Raw genomic sequence first — 23,599 nt, 5'->3', positions numbered from 1 at the left:
TCCCTACCAGTCCAGGGCATTTTTCTGACCCCACCCTTCTCTTGGTTCAGCGGGTCCTGGAAATTGCTATGTTCCCTTCCAGACCAGGGCATTTTTCTGTCCCCACCCATCTCTTGGTTCAGCGGGTCCTGGAATTTCTTTTGTTCCCTACCTGTCCAGGGCATTTTTCTGTCCCCACCCATCTCTTGGGTCAGCGGGTCCTGGAATTTCTTTTGTTCCCTACGAGTCCAGGGACAATTTAATTGTCCTCACCCATTCCTTGGTTATCGTGGCACCAGTTTTAAGACTTCCAGTCTGATTTTCCCTTAACTCTGCTACGTTTACTTTCTTCACAAGTAAATTCCAAGCAATGTAATAATACATTTTGTTAATTTCAGCACTTGCTCTCACTTCACTGATGCTGCTGGAGATTCGTTTTGATCCACCATTCAATATCTAAATAAGCATCACCATAAACTACTTGCTGTAATAGTTCTTAACTTGACTCTTCTCACTTTTGTACACAATCCTTTAATTTAATTGAGAATTCCAAATGAAAATTATATTATGAAGTCAAATTGTTAATTTATAAAAATGAGCCATCCAAATTACCTCTAAAATATCAAAGGTTGCAGTGTTGGTAAAGATATGCTGAGAACATAAGTGTACAAAAATAAATCTTGCTAAGGCTCGAATTGAATACTGTTGAACTAGAAAAAATCTTGTCAGCCTCGTATTTCCAGGGACATGTCATGTCGTAAATATTATACATCAATGACACAAATACACACGCTGGTAGCGCATTCCCAACATTCTGCTTGCGCTACCCTCGCCTCAAAACTGAATATCAAATCGCCTACTGAGTACTACGCCTGAGGCAGGAATGACACAACATGAACTCCGTGTTCAAAACAGACAGTCGGCAGCGTTGCCCTTGTTACTGCGGGAGGCACACTGTAAGATGGCTGACCTGCATGGCGTCAAAACGTCATACGTTGCCCTCCATCGCGACCTTTACGTTACACAGCTCTCCCTTGACACATTAAAGTTGACGTAGCACCGCCTTTCCACTAGCACCCCACGAAGATTCTGATACGTCCTCAGAAGCAAACTGACATCTCAGCAGGAGGATCTTCCTCTCACAAATAGTAAGACTGTTGAAATTTGACTCAAAGAAAGATCGCTCACAGCTGACTACTTTCCGAACCTCTGACTGCTGGGTTCATTTATGGCTGTCCTCCTGTTATATACAGAGATTACTCTTCTTTCTTTGCTTCCTCGTGCTTGCTAGCACGAGAGTTCTCTTTATGATTCTGGAATTCAGTTCTTCAGTCGTGAGGATTCCTTGCACGTCATATTGGACGTTGGCTTCCTCACCACTGGACGGCTCTGGTTGTGGGTGCTTGTATTTGGAATTGAACTTAAAATAAATCCACAAGCTTCAACCTACGCAAGTTTCCTGCACCATTATTTAACATATTTGGCGACGATCGGGATTTTGCTGCACCCATGCCAGTCAACTCACCTGAACTCGACCACTGCTCGTCGTGCCTCTTCAGCTGAGCCTGCCTCAAGTCTGACTCCTTCCACACCAGGTCGTATGCTTCCGGACACTTTTCCTGTCCATTTCCTGGCTCCCGGCGTCAATTTGCCTACTTTCTTCACCTTTTCCCTGGCGCTACGTGTCTCTGGCGGTTACTGTCTCGCGCTCAGTCATGCGCGCAACGTTCTGACTTCCTGCTCGCGCTGCTACACGCGTGCTACGCTTCAATCGCAGGTCAAGCCCCACCGCCTTTAGAAATCCACGTCTTCCTGTTCCCTTGACGACGACGCCGGCGGCCATTTTCAGCGGCCTTTCAAGCCTTTTGTCCTCCGCGCTGCGTTTCTCACGCACCGCGCTGCGTTTTTACACGCTTGTCATCATTCATTGCATCTCTACTCACAGCGATTTCATCGCTTTGTCAACATTTTCAAGTTTCACTACAGCGATAGGCACGCTCATTGCCTACCATGTTTATTTGACTTCTTTTTTCACGTTTGGAGTCATTTTTCAACCACAGCGATAGGCACGCTTTACTGCCTACCATGTTCACGTGAATTTTCATTTATTTCACAAGTCTTCAAGTGACCTCAGCGATAGGCACGCTTCATTGCCTACCATGTTTATTTGACTTTTTCATTTCTTATTTAAGTCATCAGCGATAGGGACCCTTACTGCCTACCACCTATTTTAACCTCCCATTTTACAACATTGTTTAACACTCTCCTTTCATTTTACTAATACAATGGCTTCTTCTCAACAGTTTCAAACACCAGCTCCTTTCCTACAAACTCCCGGGAAACCTACTCTTGCTTGGCGCAATTGGCTAAAAGGTTTTGAGAACTATTTAGTAGCCATTGATGCTACCAAGTATGATCCTCCTCGCAAAGTTGCCATTCTCTATGGTTGTTTGGGAGTTGCTGCTCAACAAGTTTTTGAAAACTTACCTCATATTGCTTCTCCCGCTGGTGAATCCGGTGACAACTGGGATGTTTTCCAAGAAGCCATTGCTCGTCTCAATAAACAATATGACGACGAACCTAGTATTGTATTAGAACGCCATAATTTTTTCAAACGAAAACAAAGTGTTGATGAAACCGTAGAAGACTACATCGCTCAGCTTAGAATCTTGGCTTCTACTTGTGACTTTGGTGCTAGTACAGACGCCTCTATCAGAGATCAATTTATATTTGCTTGTTATTCAAAAAAAATTCAGGAGCGTCTTTTAAGTTGCAAAAATCCTTCTTTAACTGAAACAATTGATATTGCCAAGGGGATCGAGCGTGCAACTTATTCTTCTAAGATTCTACAAGAAAGCATTTCTCAACCTTCTGTTCATTTAGTTGAACAATCTTCTGGTTTCACTTCCATTGACCTTGTTAACAATCATTCAAGACAACCAAATAGGAAACCTCTCATTTGCTACAGATGCGGATCCAGGAATCATCTTGGCAATTCTCCCACGTGTCCTGCCTCTGGCAAAAAATGCTCCTCCTGCAAGAAAATTGGTCATTTTCCTTCTGTTTGCAGGGGTCGCAAAAGATTCACTAGAGTTAATAATATTGAGATTCAGGAAAATGTAGAGTCTTGTTCCTCCAGACTCAATGATGTTATGTTGTCAATCGAATGTGATTCTCTTGAATTTACCAAAATTAAGAGTCCTTTGTGTGAATTGTTGATCGGTACAATTACTATCCAGGTTAAAGCTGATTCCGGTTCTCCCATCACCATTTTGTCTGACCTTACATTTTATGCAAATTGGTCTAAAGATGTTCTTTCCAAATCTGATCTCCATCTCAAAGCATTTGGTGAAAAAGACATTGATATGTTGGGCTTCTTTTATTCCAACATTGCTTGTCTAGGCAGATACACTTTCACCAAAGTTTATGTTGCCCTCAAAGGCAGGGATGTTGTAGGTTGGTTTGACCTAGCCAGAATGGGCTTGATCCTCAAACCTGGTTCTGACCAACCCATTGCCTTAGGCGACATCCCTCATGACTATTATACTAGTCATGATTCTGGGAACTTTGACATTTCTGATCTCTCCTTTCCCATAGTCAAAATAGACTCCTTGCTGAGTTCTTTCCCAAACTTATTTAAAAACAAGGTTGGCACCGTACTTGGTTTTAAACATGAAATTCGACTTAAACCCAATGCTCAGCCTGTTGTCCACAAAGTTCGTCCTCTTCCCTTGAGTGCTAGAGATGAACTTAAAAGCTTTCTTAAAAACCTTTGTGATGAAGGAATCATTGCCCCCTGTGATTCATCTGAATGGGTTTTCCCCATTGTCCTAGTTCGCAAGAAAACTGGAGAGGTCAGGTTGTGTGCCGATTTACGCTCCCTAAATAATAATATCATCGTTGATTGTCACCCCCTTCCCAAAATTCACGACCTATTGGCTAATCTGGGTGGGGCTAAATTCTTTTCCCTCCTTGACCTTAGGTTTGCTTATCACCAAATTCCCTTGTCCCTCAGGTCTCAAGAGTTAACTACATTTATCACCCCCTTTGGTGCTTTCAAGTACCTTAGACTTCCCTTTGGCTTGGCCTCTGCAGCCAGCATTTTCCAAAAACTAATGGACAACCTGTTTCAAGACATCCCTGGTGTACAAGCGTACCAAGACGACATCTTGGTCTACGCCAACGACTCTTTTCAGCACAATCACACCCTCAATACCGTGTTACAAGTCCTGGAAAAAGCCGGCATGACTGTTAGACACGATAAGTGTAAATTTGGTGTCCAAGAGTTGGATTACTTGGGTCACTCCCTTTCTCCCAATGGTATCAAACCCAAGTTCTCTTTAATTAAAGCCATTCATGATGCTAAGCCCCCCAAGGATCGTGATGCTCTTCGCTCCTTCCTTGGCTTGTCTGAATACTACGCCAGGTTCGTTCATGGTTACGCACAAATTGTTGAACCTTTAAGAACACTCTTAAGAAAAGGTGTAAAATTTGTTTGGTCCCAAGACTTGCAAAAAGTTTTTGACCAAGTCAAAAAGATCATCGAAGATTCACCTGCTTTGAATCCTTTTTGCGACGGCTCTATGTGTTTTATCACTGTAGACGCCAGTCTTACTGGTTTGGGCGCTGTCCTGGGTCAGTGGGTTGAGGGCAAAGAACACACGGTTGCCTTTGCATCCAGAACCCTTCTTCCTGCTGAAACCAGGTACAGCACAATTGAAAGAGAAGCCCTGGCTTGCGCCTGGGCTATTCAAAAGTTCAAATCCTACATTTGGGGTCGCGAGTTCGAAATTTACACAGACCACAAGCCACTTATGCATATGCTCTCTGACAGTACCTCCAATAGGGCTTCCGCTAGACTTGTTCGTCTCCTTTCTAAGCTTCACGAATTTCATTTTGTCATCAAACACATTCCCGGAGGTAAAAATTTCAGGGCCAATTGCCTTTCTAGAATGTCTTTAACTGATGATTCAATTGTAAATGATGATATTGAGTGTGTTGTTGCCACCATTGATGCAGTTGCCGAATGTCAACCCATTTCTGAAGCAGAATGGAATACAGCTTATGCTAATGATCTTGTTCTCTGTAAAGTTAAGGATTTCATTGTCAACAAATGGCCCGAACGTAGAACCTTACCCACTGAACTTAAAGGTTTTGCTAATGTTTCAGAAGAACTTTCTTTGGTCAATGATATGGTCATGCGCAATGATCTATTTGTTCCCCCTCAGTCTGTTCGTGATCATATCATTCGCTCTGCTCATCAGGGTCACCTCGGCATCTTTAAGACCTGTCAACGCATCAAACAATTTTACTGGTGGCCTTCCATGGCCTCTCACATTAGGAAGATGATTGACAATTGCACCCAGTGCATCCTTTCTGATAAACATTGGAAGACTCTTTCCACACCTTTATGTCCTGTCTCTCTACCGGCTGGCCCGTGGGACAAAGTAGCGTTGGACTTTTCTGGTCCTTATGATATCTTACCCTCTGAACACAAGATTCTCATACTCCTGGTTGATTATTACTCCAAATGGCTCTATTATTCCTTTTGCAATTCTGCTTCTACTGACAACGCCATTAATTTTTTACAGTCTGTTTTTGACATTGAAGGTTTTCCCAAGTCCATCGTTACTGACAATGGCACCCATTTTGTCTCCCAAAAAATGTGCTCTTTTCTCAAACGTAACGATATTTTTCACCACAAAGTTGCCTTGTACTCACCCTCCTCAAATGGTCTTGTTGAAAGATGCAATCGCATTATTAAGGAGGGTGTTCAAACCGCCATTTCTTCTCGGCTTGACCCTTTGCCTTTCGTTCATGACAAAGTGTGGGCCTACAATACTTCCCCACATTCAACCACTGGGGTCTCACCCTTTAGCTTACTCAGAAAAAGAAGAGTTCATTCTGTTCTCAATCCCAGTTGGTTACATAAGAATTTTGGTTTATCAGATTCTTCCTTTTCTGTTCAAGATCGTGTGTCTGCTAAACAATTGTCAACGAAATGACGTTTCGATCAAGGTAAACATTCTGTTGATCAGCCATTACAAAAAGGAGATATGGTTCTTATCAAAAATCCTAAAAGAGTTTCCAAGGGGATGTCTAAATTTTCTTCTCCAAATTTGGTCACACAAGTTAGTAAAACCTCAGCCCTTCTTGATGACAGTGGATGGTGGAATAAGCGAGCTCTTGTCAAGATCTCTCCACTTCAAGCCCATGTCATCAAGGAACATGCCACTTTAGATTCCGAGCATTGTGATTGGTTTGACTTTCTTTACTCCCAACCACATTCCTCCAAACCTGTTTCTGAAACCTCTACATCCTCAATGGCCACTGCTCCTGCTCCTTCTTCCCTTTCCCCTGATACCCTCCCCTCCACCTCCGCTTTGCCACAATCCTCTGTTTCCGAGGAGATTTCCCTTCCACATGATTCGACTACTCTAGAAACTTCTGAAGTGGCAACAAAAAGGGCGTTTCGTTTGAAACAATTATCCTGCAGGTTGAGAGACTATGTTTTAGAATAATTTTGCTTAACACTGTACTTGCATATGTTTATTTTTGCTTTTTCTCATGTTAGTTTTAGTATGTTTGCTTTGTTTCCCTTCTTAGTGGGGAAGATGTTATATACAGAGATTACTCTTCTTTCTTTGCTTCCTCGTGCTTGCTAGCACGAGAGTTCTCTTTATGATTCTGGAATTCAGTTCTTCAGTCGTGAGGATTCCTTGCACGTCATATTGGACGTTGGCTTCCTCACGACTGGACGGCTCTGGTTGTGGGTGCTTGTATTTGGAATTGAACTTAAAATAAATCCACAAGCTTCAACCTACGCAAGTTTCCTGCACCATTATTTAACACCTCCTCAACCACTTCTTATCTCCTTGTCTGCAAATCATCCGTCTTCGGGTCGCAACCAAGGAGGTACGAGGCTGATTAATCCCACACTTCTTTGCTAGAAATTATGCTCACAACAGTATTCCCCTTGAAAATCACTCAGTTGTTTTTTCAGCAAACAGTATTCTCTTTGTAAATCACTCGTTACCATTTACTCACAGTTGCTTTAACTGATTTTCAAGCGTTTCACAGGATTTACTTGTGGCTTGTTTTGTTGATTTTCTCTTGTAACTTGTGGCTAATTTCTTCAGAATTTCTTGCGTACGCCGGTTTTAGACTTTTCCTCTTGTTTCTTGCCGCAGTTAGGTGAGTTCTTTTTGGAGAGATACTGCTCTGGTCTTCCTGGTCTTTTCCTTTGGTCTGCTTCTGGTATGGTCAGCTTCAAACGTCGCCAAAATGTGGTACATAAATTAAGTAGGCAGCAAGGACACGTCCAGTAGTTAAATTGGATTTATTAAGTTACAAGGAATAAGATAAGACAGCAGAGCACAAAGCCTCACAGCTGACCAGACCAAATAAGATAAGATAGCAGAGCACAAAGCCTCACAGCTGACCAGGCCAACTGCCAGGGCTAGACTCACAACACACCAGATAGAATGCAGCTAGGTAAGAAGATAGATACACAAAGAAAGGACTAAAGAAACCAAGAAGCCATATAAAGCTAAGTATGAATTTACAACAGAAGTCTTCTTCTATTTTCACACTTTCTTCAAGCCTCGAAAAAAAAACGTCTTCTACTTCATAAGGCAGCCTCGTTGCACAAGCAATAATCCATCAGCCACTTCACTCTGAACGACTTGGCCAGATTGTCGCCATACAATGTAGTAAGTTGAGGCACAACTTGAATAAATTTGAAATAAGTTATTTATTAAGCAAATTACCGGATTGAAATAACGTGGTTGTCCCTCTGGCCTGTCGGCAGCAACTGACTCAATTAGAACGATAGGAATGTGGAATGAGCAAACACAACACTCCACACTCCAGAAGCTCATAGGAGATTACTACATATATCCTGTTACTTACCTCTACAGCTTTAATGTCTACGCAGTGCCTGCATGATACCAGCCATAAAAGAGTTGCCAGCTTCTCTAAAATCTCTTTTTATTCCAAATACCTATTTAGAGGCCAATCCAGGAATAACTTCAAAACCTTATTTACATCCCACAGTACACCATAGCATGCCCTGGGAGGTCTTCAAAACATTATACCTTTCAAAATCCTACAAAATACTACACTTCTACCAACTGATCGTCCATCCACCTGTGCATGACCTGCAGAAACTGCTAATCTGTAACCATTTAAATTTTGGTAACTTAATCGTTCCTGAAACCTTTCTACTAAAAAATGTACTACCTCTACAACAGGAGCATCCATGGGATCCAATCCCCTTTCCATGCACCAACTTATCCAAATTCTCCCTATTCCTTTATACCTACTCCTGGTTACTGGAGCCCAAGATTCCTCCAGTAACTCTGAAGCCCTGCCGGAAGGTCCATGCAGACTTCTGTTTCTCCTGATACCTTCCAAATAAGTAGGTTCAACACCACCTCCTGTACCAACAAATGCTCTTGACCAACTCCAGTCTTCAAAAGTCCTTGTCCTGCCAGAAACAAAAAAGGTATCACACATGCCATCTCCAGCACTGCTGGAAACCATACCAGAGAAACCCAAAATGGAGTCATCAAAACTATCTGACAACACTCCTCTCTCACTTACAAAGGTACTCTCTGCTACATCGCAAAAGGAGGAAGCGCATCAGCTCTCTTGCCTTTCCAGACCTGAAGGAAAGTATCTACTGCACTCACCTCTGGATCCAGCATCCAACTGTAATACTTTGCTAACTAACTGGTCAATCTGCTTGCAAATAAATGCACTTCTAAGGGTCCCCATAACTCGTTTATCCTGCAAAAAAATCTGCGATCCAACTGGCAGTCGCTGTAATCTCTCAAATGCCTTGGATTTCAGTTGGGCACCATATTCATCTCTGCTGGCAAGTTCTCTGCTCTCGCAGTTGTCTTGTGCTACAAGCAAAAATCCCCAAAATCCTTTGCCATCTCTGCAAATCAACAAGATCTGCTCCCTCCTGAAAATGTGGATGTACTTGTGGCATCTTAGGCATGCTTGCTTATTGTGGTACTTATGATGTCACTCTGTCTTGGTTACCAGAATCTCAGAGAACTCCCTGGTGATAGAATGGTTTGTCTTTGAAATCTACTGCGTTTCTGCAGAGCTGCCTGGGACCTGGATGGGTTACTTCTTGCTGAAGAATAAACCTGAGTTTTCTTCATCATACCTGCCTCTGCCTGATCTTTCAGCTGCTACTGGGATTTTACACTAGCGTATTTGGCAGCTGAAAGGCAAGAAGAACCCAACACGCCTCAACTTTTTTTTTCAACTTTCCTGTTTATAGGTAGTGAATGGACACTCCTACCTCAGGTTCTGTGTTTTCATTTCCTGTTAAATTCCCTGGGTCCTACTTTCATGAAGGAGTATTTCCCTTCCCATTCTTGGCATTTTCATCATTGGGACTGGGAACTATCACCGCGCTTCTCATCTTTGTGTCTATCTGTGTGACAATCAATCGACGCGGGCTCTTTCCTCCCTAACTATTGCTGGAGTTCCTTTGCTTTTCTGGTGCATTGTGGCACAGCTTTGCATTGATTGTACTTTTGTCACAAACTGTGGTCAGATTGCAGTGTACTGATCTTCACACGTCAGGTGGCATTTCCGATCAGTTTATCTTCCTTCACCTTATTGATTTTTGGTTCATCCTGCACTCCTTTGCATGTTAGATTCTCTTATCACTGTGACACACACACATTTTCAGCTGATTATTTCAATTGCATGTTACTCTGAGCACTCCTTATCTGCGTTTCACAACTGTGATACCCACACATACTATTACTTGTTACACAATATTGCCTAAAATGGTTTATTTGCAGTGAAGACAAACCAATACTTTGAAATTGTCTGCATAATTAGCTACATTTTAATCAACACTATGCTTTTCTCTTCATTTCTTACCTTCAGACAAAAAAAAAAGATTAGCTACGTTTTACTCTACACTATGCTTTTCTCTTCATTTCTTACCTTCAGACACCTGATTTTAGAGAAATTACCATGCAAAATGTAACTGTGCCTCCTTTCTTTCTCATGTCACCTGGTGAACTACCTTTTAAGTGGCAAAAATGGAAGAAGGTGTTTGATTGCTATGCTGGGGTTTGTGGAGTTAGCCTTAGTGCCGAGCGTAGATCTTCTCTTCTACTTCATTGTTTAGGGTCAGAAGGGCAAGATGTCTTGATCATCTTCCCGATTTCACTGTTGCAGAGAGCACAGCTTTAAATAAATTTGAAATATCCATGAGGAACTTTGGTCAAGGAATGAATCTGCTCTTGATGAGGTTATTCAGGTAGCAAAGAGGGTGGAACTCTCCCTCAAGTGTGTTGACACTTTAAAAAAGGAGAAGCAAACTACAGTTTTAAAGGGTTTATGAAGGAGCTTAACATTTTACAAGCCGAGTAACATTTCTAAAACTAAAAGTAAACCATTTGTGGGGAAATGTCATAGATGTGATAAGTTGGGCCATTTAGCTACCGACAAAAAATGTCCAGCATTAAATGTCATTTGCTCAAAATATAAGAAGGAGGGCCATCTGTGCAAAGTCTGCAAGTCCAAAAGTTCTTCTTCTAATACCAAATGTGTTGAGGCAGAGATTCCTGAGGAGGACTATGTCTGTGGCCAGATTGTTGTTCAAGTGCACTCTGGAAAAGAAAGGAGACCTTCCCCAGTGGATGGCATTTTAGTTGATTGTGAATCCACCAAAATTCTATTCGACTCGGTGCCAAAATCACCGTAATTTCTAGAGTCTTTTATCAAAATAATATGCACACAAGACTTCTTTGTTGAAACCGGACATTTGTCCTTTGGCTTATGGTGGTGGGCCCATTCCACTATGTGGGTACTTTGTAGGTCTCATTGAGTACAAGGACCGCTACAGCTCTGGAAAGATTTATGTCTCAGAAAAAGGTGACAGCATCATCAGTTGGTTCCATCAAGGAGAGCTGGGTGTTATGCTTGACCCGAGTAGCAATTGTCCCATCAAAGTTAAGGATGATGTGAACTTAATTGTTGTAGGTTCTGATCCAAGGTTTGTCTTTGAAATGTACTGCAGTTTCTGCTGAGCTGGCTGGAAACTGGATGGGTTACTTCTTGCTGAAAAATAGACCTGAGTTTTCTTCATCATACCTGCCTCAGCGTGATACTTTCAGCTGCTACTGGGATTTTACAGTACTCAATCGCACACACATTGTCCATTTTCATCAATGCTGTCTTTTGAAACTCATCAACTCATAAAACCCTGCAATTAATTCTAGGCAATGTATATGCCATGATCCCTCTTCCTGTGTCCACACTTCCCCAGTCTCTAAAGCTCCCATACGTGCTCCTTAGCCTCACCGGCTTGCATCTGTCTCCAGGACAATATTTGATATGCAACTAAAAATAGCTCCTCCATTCCAAGCTTTCATATTGTGCAACCACCATAACAACTCTTCGTTCACCTCTGAAACTATTCTTAATTTGTCTCCATACCAAAACCATCTCAGAGCCTCTCTTCCAACCTCTGCAATGCTTCATAATGTAGAGGTCCTGGAAAGATTGCATGGATTGAAGAAGATAACAATCCTATCACCCAGACCAGATGTCTTCAAGAGAGGATCTCCCTTTTTAATACTTGAGTAATTTCCTTCCTCATCATCTGCACCTTCCTCTCTGGAAGCTGAAGAATCAACTTATTTGTGTCTACTAAGAGACTCCAATGCTCTGGAGTGTTCCAATAAGGATTTTTCCCTGTTTATTATGAAACCTAGAGACTCCAACATGCCTAGTACATCCCTCAAATTTTCCTTCAACTCGTCCATGCTCTAAGACATCATCAAAATGTCATCCAAATACCAGATCAGTCATACTCCTCTCTCTTGAAAAAAACATCACTACCCTCATGACCTTTGTAAAGCACCATGTTGCTGAAGATAGACCAAAAGGAAAGCATTTAAATTGGTACAACTGACCCTTCCATTAAAATTGTAAGTATCTCTGACTTTCTGTGGCCAAAGAGGTAGTAAAGTACACATCATTCAAACCTAGCTTTACCAACTAATTGCTCTATCAACAAATCCCTTAGGCAATGGATTCCCTCCATTTTAAAATGCCTGTACCCCAACTACTTATTTAGCTCTCTGATATTGATGACTGGTCTCCATCCTTTGTCTATATTTTGGACCAAAAATATTGTGCTTACAAAACACTTTCCTGTTTCCTCTTTGCATTTCACTTCTCCTTTTTGCAACATAGACTCTATCTCTGTGTCCACTACTTTCTTTAATTCCTCGCCAACTGTCAACTCTCTTGGCACCTTTGTCTGAAGAGGATAACTTATGAACTCCATACCATAACCTTTTACTGTTTCTAAAACCTACTTTTCCTTGGGAAGACCAGAAATAATTTCTGTACTCAACTTGATTTCTGGAATTTTGATCTCATGTGCAACCAACCTTCCTCTTCCTGATCTTCCCGCTCTTCCTCAACTTGGATAGTGGGTTTGGAGCCCTGATATCTTCTTCCTCCGAATTGTGTGTAATACTGGGACCTCTGCATGACCCAGCTAGTAGTGGGTCCTCTGCTACTAGCCCTTCCAAAAACTCCACTACCAAACACCTTCTGCATATTTGTCTGCACCTTGTCCAGAGCTGTGAATGTTGCCACATAAGTGCTGATACTTTTCACAAGCCATTCATCAAAGAGTAATCTTTTAGGATAATTGCTAGGCTCCTTCTGAGCCATGTCCCCAAGTTTATGGTTTATGTTTATTAATATTGCCTTCCTCCTTTCTGACAGCAGACCTGTGTTAGCATTTCCTAACAACACCACTGCTCTATGGCTTCAACCCCTAAGCAGCTCAACATCAAGTAGAGTTTCATTTATGTGGGCCTCCTCCATCATATCAATAATCCTGGCTATTGATCCCATCACATCCAGTATTTTATCGTGGCATATTTTAGGAGATTATTCTAACCCTTTGTTTGGTCTCTACCCAGTCTGAACAAGAAACAAATTAATTCTGGATCCAAATTAGGTGTAATGCACCTTTCCTTTGTGTGCAACTGAGGACACCCAATCTTTGTGTTCCATTAAATACACCTCTTTTCTGATGGAAATCAGACAATCCTTTCCCCTCTTAGGCAAATAAATGTCTTCTACATGTTTGATCTTTCTTAACCCCTTCCCTCCTATTCCTACCAAATTATCATCCTCTTCAGACATGGAAACATTTTCTTCACCTGATTCCCATTCTTTCCTTCTTTTGTTACCCAAGATGCTAGCTACAGAATCCTGCACTTTATTTTTTATTTCCCGATGTCAAATTTTTCTAACCAAGACCTCATCCAACTTACTGGCCACCTGTTCTACACTGCTACCTTGCTCTGGCTCCATATCCAAAAACACTCAGTTGTTAATAATATGAGCTCACCATACTTTCAATGCTCTTTGCAAAATAGCCAATTACGCCCTACAAATACCTTATTCCCACACAAAATAACTGCTTCACTCAAGTATGTCTAATTCCAAAAATACCTTATGAATGTCTTTTTTCAACTTGCACAATCAGTGAGACTCAACGCCGTTGTCTTTTCATTAATTTAAATATATATGGGCCCAACTTAAAATGGTGTCCAAATCTCGCAAGACCATTTCGAGCATCATGCAGTCCAAAATCCCAAGAGTTTTTAGAACTTGAGCCTGACAGCAGCCGAAGAAGACTTCTTTCCTAATGCTAAGCGTGACACGAGCACTCCAGAAGATCTACAGCTAATCGGTAAGAGTGTTGCATGTGCTCAGGTTGGAATACTTTTAAAAATGAGTCCTAAACACTGCATAACCATATGGCCTAAACCTCACACTTCTATTGTTAAATAGAATAGCTGCTTCTCTAATTGCAGCGCTACTCCTACGCATCAACTCCTATGCTCTACATAAAAATTACCTATTCAAAATAACTTCCGTAAATTAGATGCATTCCTCTGTTTTTTTTAACAATTAACATTTACAATATTTACCAATACTAGTTAGAAGTACACAACATAACCTAGTGAAAACAAACTTTCAAACATAATATTATGTAAATTGCCATACCACAACATTATACAAATCTTAAAGGTACTTATCTGTGTGAGAGCAGCATGTAAGAGAGGAAGAGTGCTCTAAGCAAAGATTATTTATAAACTGTGGATTTATAAGTCTAGATTGTTTATGTTGAATGTTCTTTAAAGGTGCAGCAGTAGAGTGGCATTAAAAGTTGTATGCATAATGGTAGCCTCCGGTCTTGAAATGAAATTGCTGTTGACTTCTTTAGACCCCTTGTCAATGGACATCATCTAATGATAGTCATTGTTGAGTATTCTTATTTTTCCTTGGTAGTAGACCTCTCATCGATTACCCAGGAAGAAAGTCATTGAGTAGTTAGATGGTATTTTTGCAACATGGTATTCCTTCAATTCTGAAGACCGACAATTGCCTAACAGTTACCTGTCTAGAATTCAAAGACTTTCTTATCCATCTGAACATAAAGCATCAAAAAAGCATGCAACAGGCAAAGTGTTGTAGAACATTTTATGAGCACCCTAAAAAAGACTGTTCAGTGTCCAGAACTAGAAATGCTTGAACTGAAGGCCAAGTAAACTCTATCACATCCTCTTGTTTTTTTAATTCTCAAAACCCTCAGGAAAATCTTTCCTTTTATTCTTCCTGAATCAGAAACCTGTGATTTTTGCACTCTTTTTGTCAAAAATTGATTATTGTAGTGTTCTTTTTTCCAATATACCAAAAATATTGTTAAATAAATTACAGATCCCACAGAATGCTGCCACTTGACTGCTTTTAGTGATACCTAAATATCAGTCAGGTTTCCATATGTTACCATCACTACATTAGCTGCCCATAGCAAAACAGATTGAGTTTAAATCTTTAAGCATTGCATTAAAACCTCTGCATAACTCAGGTTCGGAATATCTTAAACATTTTTTCCAATGCTATGTTCCTAAAAGATATTTGCACTCCTCTTCTACAGCCAATCTTGTCATTCCCAAGGTCAGAAGAGCCAATTGTGGAGGCAGAAGCTTTATAGTCTGCACTGCCAGGCTGTGGAACTAAAAAAAAATCTGACCTGCAGTCTTTCCGAAAAGATCTAAAAACTTGCTTTACAACCAGTAGCTTTTTGTGATGATAACCTCTATCTAGTCTGTTCTCACCTTCACAGGACTTCTCCTCTTTTCTGAGATATAGCACCTAGACACACATTGGTAGTAGGGCGCTTTCTCACTCTTGTAATTACTGGGCTCTCAACCTGTCCCATCCCCCAGGACCGCAAGTCCCGGGTAGGAGTGTAGGGGAACATTAGAATATGTAGGTAGCTAGGTCCCTTTCCCTGCAGAATGCGTTGCATTGACTGACACATAGGGCTTTGAAAATGATTCTCTCACTCATCGGGAGCCAGTGTAGAGCAGCGAGGGCATTCTTGGTGGAAGCTCTCGTGGGGATCATCAGAACAATTCTGCCACATTCTGAATGCATTGTAGTCTCTCAACACTCTTACCACTGGCTCCTAGATATAGAGCATTCCCATGGTCCAGGCAGGAAGTCACCAACGCATGGACTAGAGTTTTCCTGGTGGCTATGGGGAGCATATCTAAGATTTTCCGAAGGCCCTTCATTATTCGAAGCACTTCCCGGCCACCGTCCTTGTGTGGTGATCTAATGAGAGCTTAGAATCCAGCCACATCCCCAAGTTCTTAACCTAGTTACTGGGGATTTATTTATTTTATTTATTTTATTTATGTAATTTATATGGCGCGTTATAACCACCGGGGTCTCTAAGCGCTGTTTGTCCAGATTTACGTAGTGAGATGTTACATTCACTTGAACCCACCTGTGCACCTAAGATCTGCTCCATGCTTGTTTAAACAGTACAGTTTTTAGTTTTTTTCTGAAGGATAGTAGGTTACTTTCCTTCCTGAGTTCTGGAGCCAGTTTGTTCCATAAGGCTGGGAGCGTGTTGGAAAACGCACAACCCCCCACCGTGGTCAATTTGAAGCGGGATTGGGACAAAAGAGTAGCGTCCGACGAGCGCAAAGTCCTACCCGGTGTGTAGGGGGATAGTCGGGATTTCAGATATTTTGGTGCTTTGCCAAACAGAGCCTTGTGAGCGATACACAATCCTTTAAAGACAATCCTCTGACGAATTGGGAGCCAGTGCAACTCCTGCATCAGGGGAGAGGAATGAGCAGTCCTGGGTTTTTTATAGATCAGCCTCGCTGCATCATTCATAACCCCCTGTAGTTTGTCCAGCAGCCGCTGGGGCAGACCTATATATAGGGAGTTCCCGTAGTCCAGCCTAGCCAGAATTGTGGCTGAGACCACGTGTCTCAAAGTAGGGAATGAAAGTAAGGCAGAGATCTTCCTTAATTGTCTTAGAAGGCCTATGCACGTACCCACTACCGTGGTAACTTGTTTTTCCATGGATAATTTGTTATCCACATATAGGCCTAAACTTTTGACTGCGGACGCTGGTTTCGGTGGTGTACCCAGCTCCATAGGCCAACATTTCTCACTCCAAGGGTTGCCCGAAATAGAAATGGGCAACGCTTCCGTCTTATCCGGGTTGACTTTCAAGGAGTTCTCGGACATCCAGTTGACCGTGGCTTTCAGTATGTCCTGCAGCCTGGTAGATGCTCCCGGGCCATCATCCAGGCGGATGATTATCTGGGTATCATCGGCATAGTTGTACACTAGGCAGTCCATCCTATTCAGGAGGGCGATTAATGGCTGCAGGTAAATATTAAAAAGTAGGGGTGACAAGGCAGAGCCCTGTGGGACCCCGCAGGTGATCGGAGCAGAGGTGGAAAGTAAATCTCCCAACTGTACTCGTTGTGTCCTACCCTGCAAGAATGATGTAAGCCATGCATGTGCTGTGCCCATGATGCCAAAGGATCTCAACCGCGACAGAAGCTGTTTGTGACACACGGTATCAAACGCCGCGGAGAGATCCAGTAGTATCAGGGCGCTCGGTGTTTTTATATCAGCCCGAGTTCTTAGCTCATCTAGGATAGATAGCATGACTAGTTCCGTGCTATGATTAGCACGGAACCCTGCCTGATTGGTCTCCAGCAGGTTGTTACTCTCTAGATGGCCCGAGAGTAGAGCTAACACCTGCTGCTCAATCACTTTAGCCAAAAAAGGCAACTGAGAGATGGGCCGGAAGTTTTTCAAACACTTCGTGTCCGAACCAGGTTTCTTCAGTAAGGGAATCAGACGAGCCTCTTTAAAAGCTAGAGGGATCTGTCCTGTACGAAGAGAGGTGTTCAATAGATGCAGAACCTCTTCCTCAATTCCTGGTACTGCCAACTTGAATACGTCAGGAGGGCATGGATCCACCAAGGAACCCGATTTAACTCGGTCTATGATTTTAAGTAGTTCCTGTTTAGAAATTGGGGAGAACTCAGCTAATGGTGAGATATTTAACGGGGCGGTAAGGTCCGGTAGGCAAGGACATTCGAGGAGTGTGGTTGTAGCAATTTCGTCCAAATATCGGATATCTTCTTTACGAAGAAGTCCTGGAACCTCTGACAGTCCTCCTGAGTGAACTCAGGGCTTTGCTCTTTGTTTACCCTGAGCTCCGCCAGGACCCGAAAGATTTCCTTTTGCGGATTTCTTGCTGCGACTATTCTTTCCTCGAAGAACGCAGCCTTCCTAGTTTGTATGGCTAGTTTATAATGAGCTAAGGATGAGACGTAATCTTGCTTGGCAATGGCGTCATATTTTTTACGCCATGCCCGTTCTTTCTTCCTCACCGCACGTTTCATCTCCCTTAGGGAATCATTGTACCAAGGAGCCCCAGCTCCTCTCGCCACCTTCTTCACCCTGCGAAGAGGTGCCACCACATCAATGGCACTCCCCAGTTTATGCTGGAGGTGATCACAAAGGACATCAACGTTGTCAACCTGCTCTTTTGCTGAAGGGGGGTGTTCCAAGAGGTGGACCAATTTCTCCCTATCAAGATTTCTCCACTTCCGGGCCATTTTCCAGCCCTCCCCAGGCTTGGACAGGTGGCCCCTCAGTAAGAGTTTACCCTTTATTAAAAAATGATCGGACCATGCACAAGGCAAGATTTCCGTAGCACCCTGGGCTGGCATGGTAGTCCAGACTAAGTCGAGCACATGTCCTTTCTCATGTGTCGGTCCCTTGACCTGTTGGGTAAGACCTAAGGAGGAGATCGCCTCCTCGATCTGTAATGCTTGCCCCTCTTTAGGGGATTTTTCCCAATGATAGTTGAAGTCCCCGACAACAACCATTTTATCATATCTTGTGCGCAGGTCCTGGACCAGTCTCGTGAAGAGAGTCGGGAAATCTGGCGACGCCCAAGGGATGGGGCACAGAGTCTGTGGCCACCACATCGATGAGCATACCAAGGGAGCCTTAGCCAAAATTAGGACCTCCGTCTTACAGCCATTTAACTTTAAACAGTTATTTGACATCCAAACCGTCAGCTCCTGTAAACAGATGGAGAAATTTATGGCTGCCTCTACGTGGGGTTGAGATAGTAACACCGCTAGTTGCATGTCATCTGCATATGACACAATACTAATGCCGTATTTCACAATAATGTCTGCCAGAGGGGCCATATATAGGTTAAAAAGAGTAGGGCTAAGTATAGAGCCCTGGGGGACCCTTGAGCCAGCACAATGCTATTAGAATAATACGGTCTTTGGGACACTTGGAAGCTTCTGTCCTGTAAAAAGGATCACAGCCACTTCAAAGCCAGATTATCCAGCCCTCCTTTCTTGAGGCGCTGTAGGAGTAATGGGTAGGTGACGGTGTCGAATGTGGCGCTGAGGTCCAGCAGGACTAACTCCACTGTCTGCCCTTCGTCTACGTGCCTGCAAATGCTTTCTGTAGACAGAAGCAGTGCTGACTCTGTGGACCGTGCTGATACCAGTGATTAAAAAGGGAAGCAAGATATGTAACCCATAATATAGGTTCTTTTTTAATTGATGACCTGGGAATTTTGTCCGGACCCATTGCTCCAAACATTCTCATCCTCTTAATGAGGCCTACAATCTCTCCTGTTGAGGGAGTATAGCTAGGTTTCTGGCAGTCTCAAGGTTGAGAATAAGGAAGAGGAAGACCAGACTGAATTAGGGCTGGATGAATATAGATCTACATGTAAGAGTTCCAGTGTTCTTCATTTATAGAGTTTGGCAGAGAGATTGCCCTAGAACAAGTGTTATCCGAGATAATTTCCCAATATATGTTAGTGTAATTTCTTGAGGCAGCCTCATTTAACTAGGACCCATTGTAATCTTCCTTTTCTTGCCTTACGAGTCGTTCTTTTCTTGATTTTTCATCTTTAGTAAATTAATTAATTAACTTAAGTCTAGAGAAAAATTACGGAATTGAGCCCTCACTAATTTAGTAATTTCCCTATTTAAGTGAATTAATGGTCTTAGGTGCGATCTCTGCTGTGACAGTAAATGGATATCTTTACATGCCAAAACTAGGGTATTTATATAGTGTTAGATACAAATGGATCTGCAATGGAGATACAAATGGATCTGGCAGAGAAGGATGCTCAACTCCTGCTACTTTTTGGTCGTCGTCTCCTATTAGTACTGTTAAAGTCTCTTTTAGTTTTGGCTATGCTCTGATATTCCAATACATTCTCCCATTCGATTTTTTTAAACCCCTAGTTTTAACTTTAAAGTTCCACGGGCCTTTTTTGTTAAGGACACATCGATTTTAAAGGAGATCATAATGTGAGCACTATGACAATTTTCAAGCACTTCCATATGTGACAGCCTATTAAAAGTATCAGATGAAACACAATTAAATAATCGATAATAGAACCACTAGAGGGCAATTTATATGTAAATCTCGCTGGAATAGGATTTCCTAATCTCCCATTAGCTATTACAAGATCTGTATTTCTCAAGCCTTCTAAAAGAATCAAACCTCTATTATCTATCTGACAAATATTTGGGAACATAGGGGAAGGAATTATTTAGGCATCTTCTTTAGAGGTGTTTGCGAACAGCCTTATACTGTGAGTAGAGACTTTAGCGTTCAAATCGCCCACCAAATTCAAATTTGTGCAGTCCTCTCTTAACATAGTAATGGAGATAAAAACAAATATGTTCTTCATTAAGGAAGTCATTACGATGGTGGTTAGACCGCCACCGACAGGCTGTCGGTGGCGGTCTCACCTCCACGGGGACCACCTTCACCGCCCACCACATATGGATGGCGGGAGCCACGCATCTGACTGGCTCAGTGGAGGGCCTTGCAATCCCTGCATTGGTGGTGGTGCCTACCAGGCACCACCATAGGGATTACGATATCCCTTCCCACCAGCATTTCCATTGCAGTTCACCCGCCATGGAAAAGCTGGTGAAAAGGGACAAATGGGGGGCCCGTAGCGGGTCCCCCTTGGCCCTAGGCTGTGGGCATTGCACATGTCCCTGCACCATGTGGCAGGCACTGCAAGCAATGTGGTTATGCCTCCTTTCGCAAGCCCTCTGTTCACTGGAAATGCAGGGAGAAATTACACTGTGTATTCTTCTATAGACCAGTTCTTTACAATCCAAATATTCTTGTATGCATACTTTATTGTCTTTCTGTTGTTCCAGTAATATTCATTTATTTTTCTCTTTGTGCAAGCCGGCCACATTCCAAGAGATTAATTGGAGGCCCTTACTTGGAGCAATTCCTAAACATTAGTCTCATAGAGCTATTTGCATTGAGAGTCCCCACTACCCAGCTCCATTTTCTATCTTCCTCATCTACAATCTGTATGTGTTTATTCTCTCTCGCTGTAATCAGAGAACTCTCCTACCCCCTTTTCCAAAGAAGACCTGCACTGTACTTTCTCCCTCCAGGTGAAGGGTTTCTGAAGACAGGAGTCCAGAAAGGGAGTGGACCTGGGCATTAGGACTGTAAAAGCTACATGACATTTTTTTAAAGGTCTCTCCTTTCGTGCAAAAAGAACATTATTTATTTATTTATTTATTTTATTTAGAACCATTTGTATAGCGCAGCTATCACCTTACAGGCATCCTGGTGCTGAGATTTTTCCAAGAGGAAGAAGCACGGGGGAGAGGTAGAGCAGTACGATGGCCATCAATTTAACCTTTCGGAAACAGCAAAGTTTTGACACGTTTCCTAAAAAGAAGAAGTTCTTCCGTTTGACGGATATCCAGGGGCAGACTATTCCAGAGTTTAGCAGCAGCAACTCCGAAAGATCTGCCCCCGGCCCTAGCTTTTTTAAATCTCGGCACTTTCACAAAACAAGCTGTTGCAGATCGAAGTGCTCTGGTTGGGGTATACCAGGCAAACATGGCTTGCAAAGAGCTGGGACCAAGTCCATGCAGGGCTTTGAAAACAAGACAGAAGTATTTAAAGGACACTCGCTGTTTTAACGGGAGCCAGTGGAGTTCAGCCATCGCCGCTGTGGCCAAAGACCTTCTAGACCAGCCAAGGGCCAGTTTAGCAGCAGCAGACTGTACTCTTTGAAGTCTGTCTAACAGCAGGCCTGGAGACTCAAGTAACAGCGCGTTGCAATAATCAAGGCGACTTAAAATAGTACACCTGACTATTAATGCCCGGGCCTGTAAGGGAAGCAGTGGTAAGATCTTACGTAGGGACCGAATGAGGGCAGAACAGGAGGACACTGTTTTCACAACCTGGGCTTCCATGCTCAATTTATTGTCCATCATATCACCCAGATTGCGAACAGTGGTGACCGGCTGAGTCACTGCTACGGCATCACAATTTATCACTGTTCAAGAATATTACATTTGAAATCACCTTAGAACAGAAGGTAACTCTAGCCCCTCCATGACTACCTTGACCTACAATCTGAACAAAAACAAGATTGCTACTCTGCACCATTTGAAGGTCAGGAATGTCTGAAAAACAACCCAGTAAAAAGGATCTATTCGGATAAAGGTCCTGATCAAAAATGGAAAAAAGTTCTAGACAGAGGCACGGACATTGGATGAATTGGCAAGTTATCCCCACTGGGCCCTCTGCCATTGAGAATACAAATAACATTATTCCCTCATCTAGAATAAAATAATGCAGCTTTAGGGTGCAAATGTTGAGTTATTGCCTTTATTTTGAGTAATCGACATTTCTGAACTGAAAGCAGGTAAGTTATCACCCTGCAAGTTCAAAGTTAGGTCATGGAAGTTCTTTGGAAATGGCACAGAGTATTTTATGCTTGTTAGACCATGTCTTTCATCCTCCTTTGCTGCAGCCGAAATGTGATTCAAGATCATATTTGAATCAAAACGCAGTCTCTTTGCACTTTTATTGTTTATTTTAGGGAGCTTTTTCTTTTTTGCCACTTTTCTTTTTTCTATTGATCCTCTTATCCTTCACTATTAGTGGTTGGACTATTACATCCTTTCTTTTTGAAGGATGGGGAAGACATTATCTTACTCTCATTTCTCACTTTTGGATTTGGCGGTGTTGATGGCAATAACGTGGGAACCTCAAGTTCAAAGAACATCTGCAGCGAAAAAGGTTGATCTTTTCCAAATGAATCCACATTTTCCTTGCCCTTTTTTCCTGTTAAGTGGTGTGTCTGCCTGGGAACTAAAGTCCCTGTATCTGGAGTTTGAAGCAGCATTCACTTGAAAAGATTCAATTGGGTTGTATCTAAGTCATAACATGTTGAGCCAAGCACTCTCCATTGGAAGAAGGATACCTTTTTGGGGAAGTAGTGGGAGAAGAAGAGGCTCTACCAGTTAGAAGTCATTGATACAGGATAAAAGAATTAGCCAGGGACAGGACAGCATCCAGAATGCCATCAGAGTTGGTCACAGATTTCTCTGACAGAGTCAATATAGAGAACAAAACTATTTCCAGGCAATGTAGAGGTTCAGACAAAAAACCTTATTCCCAGGTAGGTTACTTAAAGACAAATCAGGAGTGACTGACACACTAGAAATTGTTATAGGAATACAACTGGGTGTGCTACTGAAAAGCTACATCTTGACGGAAAGGCCTATAGATTAATCCCTTATGCTTTCCTCTAGATTTGAAGAGAATGGGATATCGGTGTGGACTTTAGGTGACTGAGTAGTAATTTTTGTGAAGTCCAAAATGATATCTGGGAAGGGAACATCTTCCATTAGAGTGCCTTCCTCCCTCATTCCATTACTTGCTTCAATACTTTGATGGATCCCACTAATTCCAGATGAATTGGGAAATTGATTTTGCCCATGACACTTTTTGCCTCGCTTATCCCAGGGGGCAATTTGGACTCAGTGTCTGAACCAACCACTTTATTTAATCCTGCCTCTCTTTCGGAGAAGAAGGTAGAAATAGCATTGAAGCCATTTTTAGGATATTTATCTGTATTGTATTATTTCTTAAAGGATTAGCTTTGAGTTTTTTTGCAGGCTCTTGTAAAAACCAACTTTCCTGAGCACAGCTTCCTAGCAGTCAAGCTTCAACCCTCAGCTACCCTATCACTGGCCTAAACCTAGCTGGGCGCTGTTTCTTCAGATTTCCTCCTGAATGGAATCATCAAAAACCCAGTTTGTCCAGCTACTGAAGGCTAGGGAGTGTTGCTTGATTATCTGAGTTATTGCACTTGTTCGTAATTTTCACTCAATAC

The sequence above is a fragment of the Lissotriton vulgaris genome, chromosome 4_1 (genome assembly GCF_964263255.1).
Source record: "Lissotriton vulgaris chromosome 4_1, aLisVul1.2, whole genome shotgun sequence".
Lineage (NCBI taxonomy): Eukaryota > Metazoa > Chordata > Amphibia > Caudata > Salamandridae > Lissotriton > Lissotriton vulgaris.
This window is presented reverse-complemented; position numbering follows the sequence as displayed.